Raw genomic sequence first — 6,210 nt, 5'->3', positions numbered from 1 at the left:
CGCGAAAGTTGCGCGGCACACGAGAGGCTAGCAATGGCAAAAGGGTGAGAGTGCGTATAATCCATGGACTCAACATTAGTCATAAAGAACTCATATACTTATTGCAAAAATCTATTAGTTATCGAAACAAAGTACTACGTGCATGCTCCTAGGGGGGTAGATTGGCAGGAAAAGACCATCGCTCGTCCTAGACCGCCACTCATAAGGAAGACAATCAATAAATAAATCATGCTCCGACTTCATCACATAACGGTTCACCATACGTGCATGCTACGGGACTCACAAACTTTAACAGAAGTATTTCTCAAATTCACAACTACTCACTAGCATGACTTTAATATCACCATCTTAATATCTCAAAACAATCATTAGGAATCAAACTTCTCATATTATTATGAAAGTTTTTATTATATCCCTCTTGGATGCCTATCATATTAGGACTAATTTTATAATCAAAGCAAATTACCATGCTGTTTTAAAGACTCTCAAAATAATATTAATGAAGCATGAGAGTTCATCAATTTATATAAAATAAAACCACCACCGTGCTCTAAAAGATATAAGTGAAGCACTAGAGCAAAATTGCCTAGCTCAAAAGATATAAGTGAAGCACATATAGTATTCTAATAAATCACGATTGATGCGCGTCTCTCTCAAAAGGTGTGTACAACAAGGATGATTGTGGCAAACTAAAAAGCAAAGACTCAAATCATACAAGACGCTCCAAGAAAAACACATATCATGTGGTGAATAAAAATATAGCCTCAAGTAAAGTTACCGATAGACGAAGACGAAATAGGGGATGCCTTCCGGGGCATCCCAAGCTTAGGCTCTTGGTATCCTTGAATATTACCTTGGGTGCCTTGGGCATCCCCAAGCTTAGGCTCTTGCCACTCCTTATTCCATAGTCCATCAAATCCTTACCCAAAACTTGAAAACTTCACAACACAAAACTCAACAGAAAATCTCGTAACCTCCGTTAGTATAAGAAAATAAATCACCACTTTGGGTACTGCTGTGAACTCATTCTTTATTTATATTGGTGTAATACCTACTATATTCCAACTTTTCCATGGTTCATACCCCTCGATACTAGCCATAGATGCATCAAAATAAGCAAACAACACGCGAAAAACAGAATCTGTCAAAAACGAAAAATATTATATAGCCAATATTAATTTAACTGAAAATAAATTCAGAAAAATATTGAAACAACAAATTTTAAAGTAGTTCAAAAATATGAAAAGGTTCGTCAAAAATGAAAAAAGTTTGTCGATTGTGAGAAAAAGTTCATCAATTTTCGAAAGAATTCATTGAATTTTAGAAAAGAATCAAGATTTTGAAAAAAGTTCATTGGATTTGAAAAAACGTTCTTTGGATTTGAAAAAACTTTCATCGAAGTTGCAAAAAGTTCATCAAATTTTAAAAAAGTTCATAGAATTTGAAAAAAAGTTCATCCAATTTGGAAAAAGTTCATTGAATTTTAAAAAACTTTATGAAATTTGGAAAAAGTTCAATTTTTTTAAACAATTCATCATTTAAGAAAGACCTAAAAAGAAAAAAATTGATGAAAAAGAAGACGCATCTGAAAAAGAAAAAATGAAATAATAAAACCTGATTAAAACCACCCCGGAAATGACCAGCGGACTAGGGAAAATCCGTTTTGGGAAGCTTCCCAAAACCAAAGGATTCCTGCGATTAAAGATACAAATAAAAATAAAAAAGCAAGTTACTAAGCAGTAGTCATTTGTTGGTGGCCTAATGGTAACTGTGTTGGCGTCGCTGCAAGTGATCGCGAGTTCGAACTCCGGGAGCGCCTATTCGGCGCCTTCAGCGCCGCCGAAGGTAGCTGGCGCCTGCGGCAGCGCCTGCTGGGTCGGCCCACGAATGAGCAAGCAGAAAAAACTGGCGTCGCTGCAAGTGATCGCGAGTTCGAACTCCGGGAGCGCCTATTCGGCGCCTTCAGCGCCGCCGAAGGCAGCTGGCGCCTGCGGCAGCGCTTGTTGGGCCGGCCCATGAACGGGCACGCAGAAAAAACTGTATTATTACGCGAAAAGACATCCAAAAAGGTGACTCTCTGTGATTCGAACTCACGCCCTCACGCTCATCTCCGAGGCTGGCCAACCGGTACACCTACTAGATGCTAGTGATTAATTTCAGCGCGAATTGATTTAAGAACCAACATAGTAGCACTTGACTTATTTGAAAACATTAATAAAAAATGTGAATGTATGGAAAAAATGTGAACAAATTTGGAAAGTTGACGAACATGCATAAAAAAGTTAACCAATGTAAAAAAAGGCTCATATATTCAAAAAAGTTCACGAATTCAAAAATAAAAGTTCATGAAATGGAAAAAAGTGCACTAATTTGGAAAAAAATAGTTCACAACAATGAAAAAGACCATGAGTTTGAAAAAAGTTCACGGATTTGAAAAAAGTTCATCGAATTTGAAAAAGAGTTTACTGAATTTGGAAAAAGTTCAACGAATTTCAAAAAAGTTCATCAACTTTTCAACAATGTTCATCGGATTTGACAAATAGTTCATCGAATTTCAAAAAAGTTCATCAGCTTTTCAAAAAAGTTCATCGGATTTGAAAATATTTCATCAAATTCCAAAAAAAATCATCGAATTTGAAAATAGTTCATCAAATTTGCGAAAAAAATATCAAATTTGAAAAACAGTTCATCAAATTTTAAAAATTATTTATTGGATTTGAAAAAGTTCATCGAATTTGAAAAAAAGTTTCTCAATTTAGGAAAAAGGTTCACAAATTTTTAAAGAGCGAGCATTACAGAAACAAAAAGAACTAACACAAAAGGATAAGAAATTTTGGCCTTCTTTTTATTTATTAAAATGTTGCCAGGAAATAAAACTTTTCCAATTGTCAAGTTTTAACTTTTGTGATTTTGGATTTATGCCTCTTGTGGGAAAAACCTTCAAAGGTATTGTTGGACTTGATTTCTCTCTATAATAAAACAATTATTTATCAGTGGATTCAAATGTTGCAAGATTTACTTTCTCAAAACTTTGTTCTTATAAAATGATTTCTTTTGCATTTGGAGCCTATTTGCACTACAAACATTTGGCAAATGCATTCAAATTTTCCACCAAAATTTGGGGATGTCATGTGATGGTTCCACATCACTTTTATGCAAAAATACCTTCTGGCCATTGGAGATTTTGAGCTCTTCACCAACTTTTCCAATCTGGTCCAGTAGGCACTTTTGCACTGCAACCCATTTAAATATTCTTCTAAAAATTCTTCCAAGTGTTTGGAGATGTCAGTGGATGCATACCATTCATCATCAAGCAAAAACCCAGTGATGTTCTTTGAAAAATTTGAGTGGATCAACCTCTTTTGCATTCTGACCCAATTTGGTGATTTGTACTGCAACCTTATTTTTCTTTGCTCTAGTAACCCTGAGCTTTTTCCTACTAGTAGCCCTCCCTACCAAACTCTTAAGTCCAGGAGATTGGGCTCATTGGAGGTTTTGAAATGCATGTTCTAAACCCTTTTTCTTTCTGCCCAAAACTGGAGTTTTGCAAAACTTACTCTAACAAGTTTTTGGTTTTGCCCAAGTGATCTTACCACCATCTTCTGCATCTAAAGAGACACTGATCTGGAGATTTTGGCCACTCCAAGAGTTGCCTAAGTGCATCTGGCATTCTGTCGAACACCTGGTGTGCACAGCCCTTTTTGGCAAGCTCTCTGGTTTGCATTATGGGCTTGAACCCCTGACCGATCCACCTTGTCCACTGAGTGCCTTGTTACCCCTACCTCCATCCTGTGCAGTGCCAGCTCCACCCTCGAGCTCTAGAGCGCGCTGGCATTTCATCGAGCAGGTGCCGTGCGTGCTCTGGGCGCGCCCAGAGCGCACGTTTTGCACGCGCGCGCACTACGCCGACACGCCGCACTGCCGCCCTCGTCGCGTCCCATCTCTGACCCCTGCTCGCCTGCCGAACCCCGCCACGCACTCGCCCTCTCTCCAGTACACTCCAAGCTCCCCCTGGCACCCTGCAGCGCCGCCTTGGCAGCACGCCGGCGTCGGCAGCAGATTCCGCCGCGGACAGCGCCGCCCAAACCGCCAGCGCACGCCAGCTGCCCCAGAGCACAGGCCGTTCTTATCCTCCCGCTCGTCGGCACGCTTTCGTCGCCTCCATGATGCCCTACAACTACAGGAAAGTGGTCGCCGGCGATCTTATCTTCTGCCGCCGCGGAGCCAGCCCCGTCACGCTATAAAAGGGAACCCCGAGCTCGTTCAAGGCTTCAGGCGACACGTTACAACGCACGGGTCCTTTTGTTACAACGCACGGGTCCTTTTGTTAGTTATACGTATGAATATGGGCTCAAAGCGGACATTTTGCACGTCCGCGGGCCAAATTAGCCTATGGTGGTAAATGTTAAGGAGTATTAGTATTGGTCTAGGAGTCCTTATTAGTCTATGTTTAGTTTCCTTGCACCTCAAGTCATGTGTAATATATATATATATATGCCTCTTGGGCCTTCAATAAAGATAAGTTGCTTTCCTAACATGGTATTAGAGCTTAGGTTGTTTTTTTAGCACGCGCAACTCGTGCAGATCCAATTTTGCGCCGCCGCCAACCTCCTCTCGGTCGGACGCTGCCTCCCCCGCGATGCCGCCATCTTCCTCTGGCCGTCTCGCGCTCCCATCCCCCCCACTTCACGTGCCCTACCAGGATCCTCCCTGGGCAACGGTGTCTCCAGATCGGGAGATTGGGCCGCCCCAGTCAAAGCTGCCTTCAGATCGGTTTGGTTCGACACCCTCCAGAGATCGGGCCGGCTTGGTCAACGTCGTCATTCTAGAGTCTGGATCCCATCGCCCTGAAGATCGCCACCGCCCTGGTCAACAGCGCCCCCGTGCAGGTCTCTCACGCCTGCTGTGCTCCCATTTTCTGCTCTCCAAGTCCGCCGCTGGGACGATCGGCCCTTCCGCGAAGACCGTTGCCGCCGCGTGACGACTCGCGTGCGTCCGCTCATGCAGCCGTGCAAGCGTGTTCCTCTCCTCCTGCTCTTGCTTCCGTGTGCGTGGCTGTTGCTATCTCTTGCTACACTGGCTGCTGCTACCTGCTAGTCTGCTATGTGATGCTGCTACGTGGTACTACTACCTGCTACTACGTGTTGCTGCTAGTCCCCATGGATCTAGTTCCGCCGTCCGGCTGTCTGCTTTGCTTTCGCTGTGTCTTGGTCCGGCTACGTGTTGTTGTGTCTTGGTCCGCTGCTTGATCTCATAAAAAAAATCTTTATGTTTCTTCCGCTGCTAGATTTTCCATCTATCCATTGCATCTACTATTGCTTTTAGTTTTCTTTTCTTCCGTTGCGTCCACCAAATCCGTTAATATTTCGTGTTTCTCATGCCATGCGAGTCCACAATAGCTTTGTCCGTTAGCCTTTTTCTAGTCATTGTCCTATGTATAGGATTTCTGTGGCCTCTCTTTGCATTGTTGATCTAAGCCCATTCTCTTGCCGCCGAGCTTCTTTCGCCGTCGGTTTTCATGGGCCATGATTCTTCAAGCAATGCTTCATTCTCTTGATGTGCCATCTTCTTTTGACAACCCATCTTCTCTTGATACTTTTATTGTATCATCTATTGATGCGGTGTCTTCTCTGATGTGCCATCTCTTCGTTATCCCCTTTGGCGACTCGACAGGTTTTGAAGACTCTTCATGCTACGACGACACTCTCAAGACGCGGATTTGGATTATCTTTTTTTAGTATTACACTTCTTCAAATGCAATGCTATTGCATACGCTTTTGCATTTGAAAGGGGGTGTTAAGGAGTATTAGTTTTGGTCTAGGAGTCATTATTAGTCTATGTTTAGTTTCCTTGCACCTCAAGTCATGTGTATGCTAACGCTCACACATGTGGTGGGAGCCAAACCCGCCCACATGCCCTATAGCACACAGACTACTCCATGTCACCGCATGCATGCCTGTGGAAATCTTTTTGGATTTTCTGTTTTAAAAATGTTTTATCTCTTAAATGAAAAATCCGATTGAAGATCCGTTTTCACCATTAAATCTCTCGCGACGAGATCTTCAAAACTAGATCTCATATCAATATATTTCGACGAATTTTTTTGGGTTAAAAGTTGCCGTGTCTATTGCACATGAATTGTCATGATGTTTACACTGAAGTTGCCATAATATGTTTCAGCTATTTTCTTCTACATTTAAAAATAATTTT

The sequence above is a fragment of the Aegilops tauschii genome, chromosome 3, assembly GCF_002575655.3.
Source record: "Aegilops tauschii subsp. strangulata cultivar AL8/78 chromosome 3, Aet v6.0, whole genome shotgun sequence".
In the NCBI taxonomy this organism is placed as follows: domain Eukaryota; kingdom Viridiplantae; phylum Streptophyta; class Magnoliopsida; order Poales; family Poaceae; genus Aegilops; species Aegilops tauschii.
The sequence above is the reverse complement of the archived record's forward strand: the minus strand, read 5'-3'. Positions refer to the sequence as shown.